The sequence below is a fragment of the Pleurodeles waltl genome, chromosome 2_1 (assembly GCF_031143425.1).
Source record: "Pleurodeles waltl isolate 20211129_DDA chromosome 2_1, aPleWal1.hap1.20221129, whole genome shotgun sequence".
Classification (NCBI taxonomy): Eukaryota; Metazoa; Chordata; class Amphibia; order Caudata; family Salamandridae; genus Pleurodeles; species Pleurodeles waltl.
In genome coordinates, this window is record NC_090438.1 from 726,403,833 (window position 1) to 726,417,404 (window position 13,572).

The 13,572-nt window shown below is 48.9% G+C and overlaps 1 long non-coding RNA gene across 2 annotated transcripts in view; it reads left to right on the plus strand.

The window, feature by feature from the left end:
• Positions 1 to 13,320, plus strand: part of LOC138259121 (uncharacterized) — a 60,539-nt gene extending 47,219 nt beyond the window's left edge. For both annotated transcript variants that reach the window (XR_011198644.1, XR_011198643.1), the window contains one exon: positions 13,106 to 13,320. This is a non-coding gene — a long non-coding RNA (uncharacterized lncRNA). The remainder of the gene's footprint in view (positions 1 to 13,105) is intronic.
• Positions 13,321 to 13,572: the final 252 nt, after the last annotated feature.

The following is a 13,572-nucleotide window of genomic DNA, read 5'->3' on the forward strand; positions in this document are numbered from 1 at the left end:
TTTTTATTCACTCCCACATTCTTCTCACGAAGAGGAGAGACTCCACCGTCTGGATGCAAAAAGAGCCTAGGCATACTACCTCAATCTTACCAAAGATTTCGGGTTGGATGATGAACTCTTTTTTTTGGGGGGGGGGCACGAAGAAAGGGAAGGCGGTGCAGAAGTGTAACATCTCACGATGGGTGCTTCTTTGCATCAAAATGTGCTACGCTTTGGCTAAGAAGCAAGCCCCTGAGGGGTTGCGTGCTCACTTTACATGAGCTAATGCTGCTACCACAGCGTTAGCACCTGGAGTTCCTGTCATTGATATCTGTCAAATAGCAACGTGGGCATCTCTGCACACATTTAAAATGCATTACTTTCTGGACAGTCAGGTCCGCAGAGACGGCTGCTTTGGTCATTCGGTCCTGCAGGGCTTTCTAGTATGAGCTTAGATTATCAGCCTACCTCAGAAGATGGTCTTGCTTGGGTATCTATTCTGAGAAAAGAATCTGCAACTAGAAGTCTCTATCAGATGAACTAGTTACTTATCTTCCATAAAAATGTATCTGGTAGAGACATTATAGTTGCAGTTTCTTTACCAACCCACCCATCCTTCCTGCTCGCGAACTGATTTCATTGGACAGGGATAACCATTACAGGGCCTTAGTTTTGGGACACCGTTCTTGGTGTTCTTCATGGCTCTGTGCTTTGAGGTAAAAGTTGTGAAAAGAAACTTGACGTCTTTACGCTGAGGTGGCGTCTACATACGACCTCCTACGCCATCACGGCGACCACGACGCCAACGACAGACGCGGAGACGACTGCCACCACTTGACTGTGCACAAGGGTATTGCGATAATAAAAAAAATCTCCGGATCTAGTCTGACGCCTGGGAGAAATCCAAAGGTAAGGAATTTGCAATTAGAAAATGTCTCTACCAGATAAATTATTACCGAAGGTTATTCTGAAAATGTATTATGTCAATGGAAAATGTTTGAAAATGACAGTGCACAACCATATCACTTTTTAGCAATATATTTTTTTTAACTGAGATCTTTATCAATAATTAACAGATTTCTGCCCCCACCCTGATGACAATGATATTAGTGAACTAAGAGGCAAGTCAGGGTTCATGTGTAGCCTAATGTGGGCTAGATTTGTAATATGCATGAAGCAAACGTTTGGCCTATTAAATCAAAAAGGGTTTTTTGAACAGCAGAAATGCTGAACTTTCATATTTGAATGTGCTCTCATATACGATAATGAAAAAATGACAGCTAAATATAATATTGCCTAGGATCACACAACTTAACAACAGTGTGAAGGTCAAGTATATTACAGATAGGTCAAGTAGATTCAGTCTAATCGTTCTGCAGGCCGGGTAAGATATTTATGCATTTTTGATGCATGTGAAGGTTTGCAGGCTCATGTCAACAGATCTCAAGATGCGACCCCTGCGTTGGCATGAAGAGTTCTGTTACTGGACCTCTGCCAGTCAGCAGCGTCTGCTTCCTGCACATGTTTATCAGACACTACTGCCAGGTAGGCCCAGGTCCATAAAAATGAGAATTTTGCCCCTTTGCCCCATCAGGACTTACGCCTTTGAAATTGGTCTGCAAACACACCACCGGAGATGGTATTGCTTGGGTATCGATTCTAAGGTTAGATGTCTGCGGCTAGCATGATCCTCACCTCTTTTCCTGACACCGAATATAACATTTCCCAGCTTTAATAACAAAGTTTACATTTTACTAACCGCTTCTCTGCCAGGCCTTTCCCCCTCAGGTGCCAGGCGTTTTCTTGGCTATTCGGGGCAGTTCGTGCTTAGGCTTTCATTACTTTTTGGCCACATAAGCTACCCATGCCAAATGTGCGTTTTTTTTTTTTTTTAAACGTATTTATTTTTATTTATATTTTTTGCCAACTTCATAGGGATTCAAGAGGTACCCATAGTTTGTGGGTTCCCCTGGAGGAGAACAAGAATTTATCCCAGACGACTCGGAGAAGCATCGGTCGACGGCACAATCGGCTTCAGTGGGGCCTATTCACCCAAGGTCTGATTCGGACCCTTTTTCCTATGGGGAGGAATTGGATGGATCCCTGGACCATTATGAATACCAGGATGACCATGCTGTGGTCTGGGAACAGGATTTGGGCGAAGCCAGTGGTCTGGATACTTCTCCTGACGCTGGCATGCTGTCTCCTCCTACTGTGGCTACGGCGGAGGGAGCAACTTACAGTATTGGTGGTCAGTAGGGCAGCCTTGAGCTACCTACTGTGGAAGTCAGGTCTAATCTCCTGACAGAGGTGCTTCAGCCTGGGGCTTCTACTTCAGAACCCCTTCTCTCATTCAATGAGGCCCTCACCGATGTCCTTTTGGGTACATGGTCCAAACCCAACACAGGGGCTCCTGTGAACAGGACTATTGCTAGCCGCCATTGGCCTGCACCGACCGACCCAAAATTCCTGTTCCAACACCCCACTCCTGAGAGTCGTGTTATCCAGGCTTCCACTTCTTCAGGCGCATTCCCTTCCGTACCCCAGGATAGTGAATCCAAAAGGCTGGAACAATTTGCCAAGAAGTTGTTTTCTTCCTGCAGCCTCGCACTGCGGTCTGTGAACACTGCATGTTTTTTGTGACGTTATACCCACTCCCTGTGGGTTACAGTTGCGCAAGTCCTGCCGCAGATACCGGAGGAGGCCCGTGCTATCGTCTCCCAAGCAGTGAAAGATGGGAGAGATGCAGAAAAGTTCACTATCCGTTGTGGGCGGGATATGACAGACTTTCTGGGCAGATCGGTTGCAACAACAGTGGTCTTACGGCGCCATGCCTGGTTACGCACTTGTGGCTTCTCGGGGGATGTCAAACAGTCACTCATGGACATGCCCTTTGATGGCACCCGTCTCTTTGGAGACAAAGCGGACTCTGCCTTGGAGATATTCAATGATTCCCAGTCTACGGCTCGGTCCCTTGGTCTTTCCTCTGCCACTCGCCCACCGCATTCAGCTTTTCATCCATTTCGTGGAACACGGAAGGGGCACCCTGTCACGTCCTCAACCCAGTCACCGTGCCACGCACGCTGGGCAGCCTATGCATGGCCGAGGTCGCGGAATTCCACGTGGCTGTGAGACAGGGAACCATAGGTCTGTCCATTCCACCTCTGTCCCCCCCCCTGCTGCAGTCTCCAAACCCTCCTAGTCCGTCCCGTCACTCCTACCCAGTTGGGGGCAGGATCCGCCATCACCTGCCCCACTGGGAACTTATCACCACTGATGGGTGGGTTTTGGAGATCATTCGGAAGGGCTACTCCTCCCCACCCTCCTTTCTAATCTGCAGCACCACACATGCCACTATGCTTCCATCATCTTCCGGAGGATCATTTTGTGCTTCTCCACCAGGAAGTCATGGCTCTCTTGGCCAAGGGAGCTATAGAAAGAGTCCCTGTGCCAGAAGTGGGTCGTGATTCCTGCTACTTTCTTATACCAACGAAGGACAAGGGCTTACATCCAATCCTAGACTTTCGGGTCCTGAACTACTTCCTCAAGAAGGAGAAATTAAAAATGGTCACCCTGGCTCAGGTTCTGTCTGCCTTAGACCCATGAGACTGGATGGTAGCGTTGGACTTGCAGGACGCTTATTTTCACATCCCCATCCTGCCTGCCCACAGACGTTACCTACGATTCATGGTAGGTCACAAGCACTTTCAGTTTACCATGCTCCTTTTCGGCCTTACCAGCGCCCCTCTGGTGTTCACAAAAATGATGGCGGTGGTTGCAGCTCATCTGTGCAGGTTAGGGGTCTCAGTTTTCCCCTACCTCAATGACTGGCTGTTGAAGGCGCCTTCTCCCCAGACAGTTGTCTCTCACCTTCAGACTATGGCGAACCTCCTGCACAAGCTGGGGTTCACTATAAACGTGCCGAAGTCACACCTGACTCCCTCTCAGACGCTCACTTTCATTGGAGCTGTTCTGGATACAGTGCAATTTCTCGCTTATTCTCCAGACAAGCGAGTCCAAGACCTTCAGGCTATGATTCAGATCTTTCTTTCAGCCTCGGTCTTGGGTTTCGGTGAGTGTGAGCCTGCTGGGCCTCATGGCCTCCTGTCTCCTGCTAGTACACATGCCAGATGGCATATGCGCACTCTGCAGTGGGACCTAAAGTTCCAGTGGGCGCAGCATCAGGGAAATCGCTCAGACATGGTCCAGATCTCGGAGGGGACTGCGAAAGACCTGCAGTGGTGGCTTTAGAATCCAAATTGTGTCAACAGCAGATCCCTCTCCCTTCCCCAACCAGATCTCTCTATAGTGACAGATGCATCACTTGTGGGTTGGTGTGACCACATGGGAGAAGCAGAGATCAGAGGCCTCTGGTTTCATAAAAATGCTGGAGCTCCGGGCTCCGGGCAATCAGGCTTAGGTCAAAAGCATTCCTTCCCTCTCTCAAAGGGAAAGTGGTGCAGGTGTTCACAGACAACACTACCGCCATGTGGTACTCCAACAAACAACGCTGGGTAGGGTCCTGGACCCTTTGTCAGGAAGCACTACGCCTCTGGACATGGCTGGAATATCAGGGCATTACGCTGATGGTTGAACATCTGGCAGGCTCTCAACGCCAGAGCAGACAAACTCAGCCGCCGACACACAGTCGATCACGAATGGCGTCTCTATCCGGAGGTGACGCAAGGTCTCAAGTGGGGAGAGCCTTGGTTAGATCTGTTTGCCTCCGCAGAGAACACGCAATGTCAGCTGTTTTGCACGTTGGAATTTTCGAAGACGGCACTCGCTCGGAGACGCTTTTCATCTCGAGTGGAGCTCCAGCCTCCTGTACGCCTTCCCGTCTAGCCCTCTTCTACCCAGAGTTCTCAAGAAAATCAAGTACGACCAGGCCCAAGTTATCTTGGTGGCTCCGGACTGGGCTTGAAGAGTGTGGTATCCAGAGCTATTAAGCATGTCCATCTATCCTCCACTCAGACTGCCTCTTCAGGCGGATCTTCTGTAACAGCAGCAGGGAACGGTTCTCCACCGGCACCTGTCCAACCTCCACCTCCATATGTGGAGATTGAGCTGCAACAGTTGAATGCATTTGCCCTTCCACCCAAAGTCTGCAATGTTTCTTGGAAGCCAGGCATCCATTGACTAAAACTGTATATGCCTGTCGTTGGAATAAATCTTGTGGCATGGTGTACCAACAAATCTGTTGATCACATTTGTGCCCCTCTGTCAGAGGTTCTTCTGTTCATTATTTAGCCCAGCAGGGCTCTGCTTTGGCACCCTTAAAGGTTACCTGATCAGCCCTCACTCTTTAAATCTCCTATTGTCAGTAGGTTCTTAAAAGGGCTCACCCACTTATTATCTCCCACTCCATTTATTATGCCTCAGTGGGATCTTAATCTTGTACTTACTTATTTAATGTGTACCCCCTTTGAGCCAATGCATAATTTTCCCTTGCGGATCCTCGCATTCAAACTGTCTTTCTTTGTCGCCATCACCTCTGCTTGCAGGGTGAGTGAGCTCCAGGTGCTTTCTTCAATGCCTCCAAACTTGTCTGGACACCCTGACAAAGTGGTGTTATGCATTAGAGCTTCATTCCTTCCTAAGGTATTAACACTATTTTATGTAGGCCAGTCCATCACTTTGCCTACCTTCTACACACTCCCACACCCTTCCCATGAGAAGGGGAGAGACTCCACTGTCTGGACCCAAAAAGAGTGTTGGTGTTCTACCTCCATTGTACTAAAGATTTCCAGGTGGACAATCAACTCTTTGGCTATGTGGGTGCTAAGAAAGGGAAGGCGGTGCAAAAGCATATCATCTCTCGATGGGTGCTTCTTTGCATCAAAATGTGCTACACTTTGGCTAAAAAGCAACCTCCTGAAGGCTTGCGTGCTCATTCCACCAGAGAAACTGCGGCTTTCACTGCGTTAGCACGCGGTGTTCCTGTCCTGGATATCTGTCGGGCAGCTACATGGGCATCCCTGCACATGTTTGACAAGCATTACTGCCTGGATAGTCAGGTCCGTCGAGGCGGCTACTTTGGTCATTCAGTCCTGCAAGACTTTCTAGTATAATCTTTGTTCGCAGCCCACCACATAGGGTGGCATTGCTTGGGTATCAATTCTAAGGTAAGGAATCTGCAACTAGAAGTCTCTATCAGATGTACAGGTTATTTACCTTCGGTATTTGAAATATCTGGTAGAGACACATTCTAGTTGCAGCTTCCTTACCGCCCACCCATCCTCCCCGCTTTGCAAAATTATTTCTAGGGACAGGTGTTCCCCCTTTCAGGTCCTTAGCTCTGTCGCACCAATCTCAGTGTTCTTAGCGGCTCTGCGCTCTGGCATGGAAAGTCGTTAAAAGAAACTGACATCACTGCGCGAGGGCGGCGTCAATGTACTACTCCCGACGTCATCAAGGCATCAGTCGATGCCTGCGGAGTCGAACAACGCCACCTACAGACGCCCAAGGGTATTGCTCGAAGAAAAATCTCGGGATACAGTCTAACGCCTGGGGGGAAATTCTAAGGTAAGGAATCTGCAACTAGAATATGTCTCTACCAGATATTTCGTTACCGAAGGTAAGTAATTTGTACTTTAGGCCATTTGGGAGCTTGCATAAGGGGTCGCACCCCTTATCAGTATAAAGGTTTAAAAAAAAAAAAAAAAAAAAACCTGGTTTCTAGTGGCTTCTGCACCCCACCCCCTGCCAAAAGGGGCAGATCGGCCTAATTAATAAAGGCCAATCTGCCCCCTGGGGGGGGGGGGCAGAAATGGTCTTTTAAAAAAATTGTTGAGGGGGGGAACAAACCCTTGCCTAAGGGGTCGCTCCTGTTCTCAATATAAATAAAAACATCCCTGGTGCCTAATGGCTTCTGCCCTCCCTGGGGGCAGATCGGCCTATTTCTGATGGATACAACTACCTGTGGATTCCTCACCTAATGAATACTCCCATTGCGCCAGCATTCAACGGAAATCTTCTTCCTAGCTTCTGCACGTCGACGAGGACGTCACAGTTGCCCACGCGACACCGTCTGACGTCATACAGGAAATAAGAGGTCCTCGCCGACGTCAGTTCACTTTTTTCCGTGCCATTCGAAACGGTTATCTTCGAGGGAGCTACTGTTGCTGTTCGACAGCTACAGTGTGTTTTTTGGATCTATTTTTTCTTTGAGATTACAATGTTGCAAAGAAAGTCAGGATTCAAGCCCTGCCGTGAGTGTGGGGGCAAAATTTCAGTAACGGACCCACATTCTGACTGTTTGTGGTGTCTTAGTTCCGATCATGATGTTGACAAGTGCGATTCTTGTCAACATATGAATCCTAAGGCCCTGAAAGAGCGCAAGGCTAAGCTTTTTCTGGCGAAGTCGAAAAGGAAGGAAAAGAGACATCATCGAAAATCCTCATCACCGAAGTCTCATCGGCGTCATCGGGACTCCCGGCGTCATCGAGAATCACGGCGCCGGTCGAGTAAAGAGAGGTCTCGGTCTAGGTCACCATCAACTCGACGTCGGAAGACTTGGGGGGGCAGTCCCACTGTCACTCCCCATCCGTCGACACTGTTGCCTTCTCCAGCCTCACCGACTTCGCCTGGGTTGTCGGGCCAACCACCTTCAGTGTTTGAGGTTCCGCAGCCTCAAATGTTTTCTCAGTCGTTGCAGACGTCGAGACCGGCGTCGGTGTCGCCTTCGAACCAGGCACCCCAGTACCCGGATTTCCCGGCTCCTGGAGCTGATAGTACCGCATTTTTAAATGCAATGTTTTCCATCTTCCAGCAGATGGCTCCAGGTGGTGGACCGGCTGGTCCTTCGGGCCCTTTGGCCTTCAACATGGGTGCTCCGGCTCCGCTTCGACCGGCACCCTTTATGCCCTTTCTCCCCCTGGGGAACGTGAGCTCGGCGCCGGTATCGGCTCCTGAGACTTCGGCTCTGGCGGCTTCGATGTTTCAACCAGTGGCGCCGTCTAGAACTCCTGCGACTCTGAAGCAGTCTTCTCTCCATCCGACTCCTCGTTCGGCGCGAAGGGACCTATGTCGCCTGTAGATCTGGCGTCGGACGGATCCGAGGACCGGCGTCGTTCTTCGACATCCGCTGATGCCATTTCGACGCCGAGGATAGAGGAGAGGCTGCACTCGAGGAGGCTTGCTTTCCGCCTCCTTGAAGAGCAGGAGTACCAGAGACAAAACCTGGAAGAAGGAGAGATTGAGGACTCTCGTGAGGGTCTCCATGGGCTGGACACTGCTAGTGGCCTAGATACTTCCCCGAGTGGGACTTGTCATTTCCTGGGGAGTATACAGAAGAGGCGGCCACTTTCCATTCGGTTATCAGGAAGGCAGCTAGCTTCTTGGATCTTCCTTTGCCGGTAACTGAAGCCAAGCAGAATTTGTTGACAGAGGTGTTGCACCCGGCCTCTACATCGGCAGAACCACTTTTGCCGTTCAATGAGGCGCTGCTAGACCCTGTTTTGGAAGTCTGGAAGAAGCCGGGGTCTTCTTCAGCTGTCAATAGATCTGTGGCTAGGAGGTATCGGGCTGCACCGGCTGACCCTGGTTTTCTTACCAGACATCCAACACCTGAAAGCTTGGTGGTCCAGGCTTCCTGCTCTGCAAGGTCTGCTCCTGGCTCTTTTCCATCTGTGCCCTCGGATAGAGACTCCAAGAAGATGGACATGGCATCCAAAAAGGTGTTCTCTTCATGTAGCATGGCATTGAAGTCCACCAATGCTACATGTATTTTAGGAAGGTACATTTATGCCCTGATGGACGAGATTGCATCAACGCATACGGAGGTCCCTCACTGGCTGTTAAATCTAGTATCGGACGCTCAGGCAGCTGCAACTCAGGTTATCCAATCTGGGTTGGATACAACTGACTCGGTTGCTAGGGCAATGGGCACTGCTGTAGTTACGAGGAGGCAGGCTTGGCTTCGTAACTCAGGATTTTCCTCGGATGTGCAGTCGACCCTACTGGACCTTCCTTTTGATGGGGACAAGCTCTTTGGTGCCAAGGCGGATTCGGCGTTAGAGAGGTTCAAGGAGAGCAGGGCCACGGCCAAGTCGCTGGGCTTGCAAGCCACTTCTTCCGCCTCCTCCAGATTTTTTAGGAGGTTTTCGAGGATTTGGTCGTGGCTCCTCCTCCTCCTCCTCCTTTCGAGGGAAATTCCAGCAGCCTACCTCTGCTCTCTCCTATAGATCTTTTAGAGGGAGGGGTAGGGTCCGTACCAGGGGAGCCTCTCAGCAGCACTCTGCCTCTTCCTCTGGTGGGGTACAGCAGGGGAAGCAGCCTTAGGCTTCCACCAATTCCCACTCACTCCACTCCTGTAGGGGGGGGGTTACTGAATTTTCTCCACAAGTGGGAGGTCATAACTTCAGACTCCTGGGTTACCAGCATTGTGAGAAAAGGCTACACCCTTCCCTTTCGGGAGTTTCCGCCCCCATCCCGCCCCGCCCATCTTATTGTTCAGAAGAACACCTCCTGTTGTTGGAACAGGAGGTTCAAGTCCTCCTTTCAAAGGGCGCGGTGGAGTTGGTTCCAGAGCAGGAAAGGGGTCAAGGTTGTTATTCGAGGTACTTCCTGATTCCCAAGAAGGATGGTCGGTTGAGACCAATCCTGGACCTAAGGATCTTGAATTGGTTCCTCAAACAGGAAAAGTTCAAGATGCTGACCCTAGCTCAGGTGCTTTTGGCGCTGAACAATGGAGATTGGATGCTGTCTGTCGACTTGCAGGATGCTTACTTTCATATCCCGATACTCAAGTCGCACAGGAAGTATCTCCGTTTTGTGGTGGGGTCGCAGCACTATCAGTTTGCGGTCCTCCCGTTTGGTCTTACTTCAGCACCTCGAGTCTTCACGAAGGTGATGTCGGTGGTTGCGGCAGAGCTCAGAAGGAAGGGGATAGCAGTATTTCCTTATCTAGACGACTGGTCGATCAAAGCCAGGTGTCCGTAGCTCGTGTTGCATCACCTGCAGTCGACAACCCAGTTGTTGTTCGACCTGGGCTTTTCGGTGAACGTGCCCAAATCTCACCTAGAGCCCTGTCAGCGCCTCCTGTTCATAGGGGCAGTACTGGATACAACATTGAACCGAGCCTTTCCTCCGCCTCAGCGGATTCAGGACATTCAGGCGTTGGTTCCAATGTTTCAAAGTGGAGCGGTCATTCCAGTCCTCAAGGTCCTACGTCTGCTCGGTCTGTTTGCTTCTTGCATACTGTTGGTCACGCATGCTCGCTGGCACATGAGGGCTCTTCAGTGGTGCCTCCGAAGGCAGTGGTCTCAACACAAAGGGGATCTCGAAGGCTCGGTGAGAATCTCCAGAGATGCTGCCATGGATTTGAAATGGTGGATTGCGGACGGCAATCTTTCCAGAGGAAGGCCGTTCTCGCAAGCTCCACCTGTGGCCACAGTAATAACGGATGCTTCCACTCTAGGGTGGGGAGCGCATCTGGGGGACCTGGAGATCAAGAGACTTTGGTCTCCAGTAGAACAGGTATTTCATATCAATCTGTTGGAGTTACGGGCTGTACGTCTGGCTCTCAAGGCCATCCTCCCATCCCTTCGTGGTCAGTCGGTTCAGGTCCTGACGGACAACACTACCGCGATGTGGTATATAAACAAACAGGGAGGGGTAGGGTCGTACCTTCTCTGCAGAGAAGCTCTACGGCTATGGTCCTGTGCAAAGGACCATCAGATTTACTTGGTAGCAAATCATCTGGCCGGAGTCTTGAACGTACGTGCAGACAATCTCAGTCGCCATTTCTCGGCCGATCACGAGTGGCGTCTCCATCCAGATCAAGTCCGGTTAATCTTCCAGATGTGGGGGTTTCCTCGGATAGATCTGTTTCCCACCTGGGAGAACTCGCACTGCCCGTTATTCTGCAGCCTCCAGTATCCGGTACAAGGAGCTTTTGGGGATGCGTTTCAGATGACCTGGTGCGACCAGTTGCTTTACGCTTTTCCCCCCATACCCTTGATTCCTCGTGTGTTGAGGAAAATTCGCCAAGACAGGGCTCAAGTCATCTTAATTGCTCCGGATTGGCCAAGGAGGGTGTGGTACTCGGACCTTCTCCAACTCTCACTGTGCCCTCCGCTCCGTCTCCCTCTCAGGGCAGACCTCCTCTCGCAGTCGCAGGGGCAGGTTTTACACCCCCTCCTCCAGAGTCTGCACCTTCATGCCTGGAGATTGAAGGGGGCAACCTGAGTTCTTTCTCTCTCCCTCCTGATGTAGTGGATGTTATCTTATCGGCCAGGCGACACTCCACTAAATCTATCTACGCTAATAGGTGGTCTAAATTTGTGGTTTGGTGTGGAGAGAGGCAGATTGATCCCTTACGTGCTCATTTGTCAGATGTTTTATCTTTTGCTTTGTCTTTAGCACAGAGGGGTTGTGCAGTGGCTATTGTTAAGGGTTACTTGTCTGCCTTGTCAGCCTTTCTTTGTCTTCCAGACCAGCCTTCTTTATTTAAATCCCCAATAGTACTTAGATTCTTGAAGGGCCTTATGAATAAATTCCCTTCAACTCCTTTTGTTATGCCTCAATGGGATTTAACCTTGGTTCTAACTTTCCTTATGGGGTCCCCTTTTGAGCCTATGCATTCTTGCCCCATAAGATTATTGGTTCTTAAAATGGTTTTCCTGGTTGCAATTACCTCTGCAAGGAGAGTGAGTGAGTTGCAGGCTCTATCGGTAAAACCCCCTTATACATCTTTTTATGGGGATAAGGTGGTGTTGAGGACCAAGGCTGCTTTCCTTCCGAAGGTTGTTTCACCCTTTCATTTGGCCCAGACAATTACTCTATCCACGTTTTATCCTCCGCCTCATCCATCAAAGGAAGAAGAGAGACTACACCGCTTGGACCCAAAGAGGGCGCTAAGCTTTTATATAGACAGGACAAAGGATTTCAGGCTGGAGGATCAGCTTTTCATCGGATATGTGGGAAAGAGGAGAGGAAAGGCAGTCCACAAGAGAACACTCTCCAGGTGGGTTGTTCTTTGCATTAAAATGTGTTACTCTTTAGCAAAGAAGGATCCTCCTCATGGTATAAGAGGTCATTCCACCAGAGCTAAGTCGGCCTCTTCGGCCTTGGCTAGGGGTGTTCCTGTGGTCGACATCTGCAAGGCCGCAACTTGGTCATCCCTTCATACTTTTGCGAAGCATTACTGCTTGGGCTCTGAGGTCAGAAGGGATGGCCATTTTGCACGGTCAGTGCTGCAGGATTTCTTGGTTTGACCATTCAGGCACCCACCACCGAGTGCGGTACTGCTTTGGGACTCTATTCATTAGGTGAGGAATCCACAGGTAGTTGTATCCATCAGAAGAACGAGTTACTTACCTTCGATAGCGACTTTTCTGGTGGATACATTAGCTACCTGTGGATTCCTCACGGTCCCACCTGCCTCCCCGTTGCCTTTTTGGTCTAACCAAGTAATTCTTGAGTGTGCTCCTCTTGGTTTTGAGGATTTGTATATATTATGTATATATGTTTATATGTATATATATATATATATATATATAGTTCATATATTTATTTACTTGTTTAAAAAAAAAATGGTAGGTTGAATTCTCAGAATGATGTGTTTGTTTGGAATATCATTAAATATTACTATTGTTCTTTCATCTCAATGGCCTATTATTCTCAGGCACGTAAAAAATGTTGGTACTGACGTCGGCACGTCGGCGAGGACCTCTTATTGCCTGTGACGTCAGACGGCGTCGCGTGGGCAACTGTGACGTCCTCGTCGACGTGCAGAAGCTAGGAAGAAGATTTTCGTTGAATGCTGGCGCAATGGGAGTATTCATTAGGTGAGGAATCCACAGGTAGCTAATGTATCCACCAGAAAAGTCGCTACCGAAGGTAAGTTACTTGTTCTTTAATAGCATTATGTCCATGGCAGTGAAGGGGTCAAGGACATGAAGACAACACCCGCTTTAGCAAGAGGTTTCTGTTGACCCGGTGACAAAGTTGATGCAGGATACATTTGGGACTTTCCTATGGTAGTAGTATGACTATTTTGCCATTATCATGCTTTTGAATACTGTATTTGAGATTTAAGGTGACATTGCTATTTGCGTGCCCTCCACTTGAACGTCATATTGGTTCTGCATGGAATAGTTACAAGGTGTATTTTCTCTTCTAGGGAATGACTGCTCCAAACGGGAGTGAACAAGAAGGAACTGACCGTTTTAATCTCACGAAGAAAGAGGGGACATAAACATGGACTATGTTATGAATTTAGAGTTTGATAGGTTATGTGGAATACCCCTTCCCTAAGATTTCTGTGAAATAAAGTTTTTTTTCTAATTGTAAATGCTGCTGATTAATAAAATGGACAAAGGAAATGCATAATCCATGGCTCCGGTCTTGAGATTGAATCATAGTTCATAATCTCAATAATTATCAAAAGTAAATGTGCTTTGCTAATGTGTCCCTCATTAGTGCTGACCTACCATTAGTATTTTTTTGTGAAAGCTAACTACCCAACTGCATCTCCAATAACTTTTTTTTAACCAGTTTTAAATTGCATTTTCAAGATCACAATCTTGAATAAATGACATCTATGAAAATTACATTATCATTAGTAAAATCCGCAATCCAGCTACATCG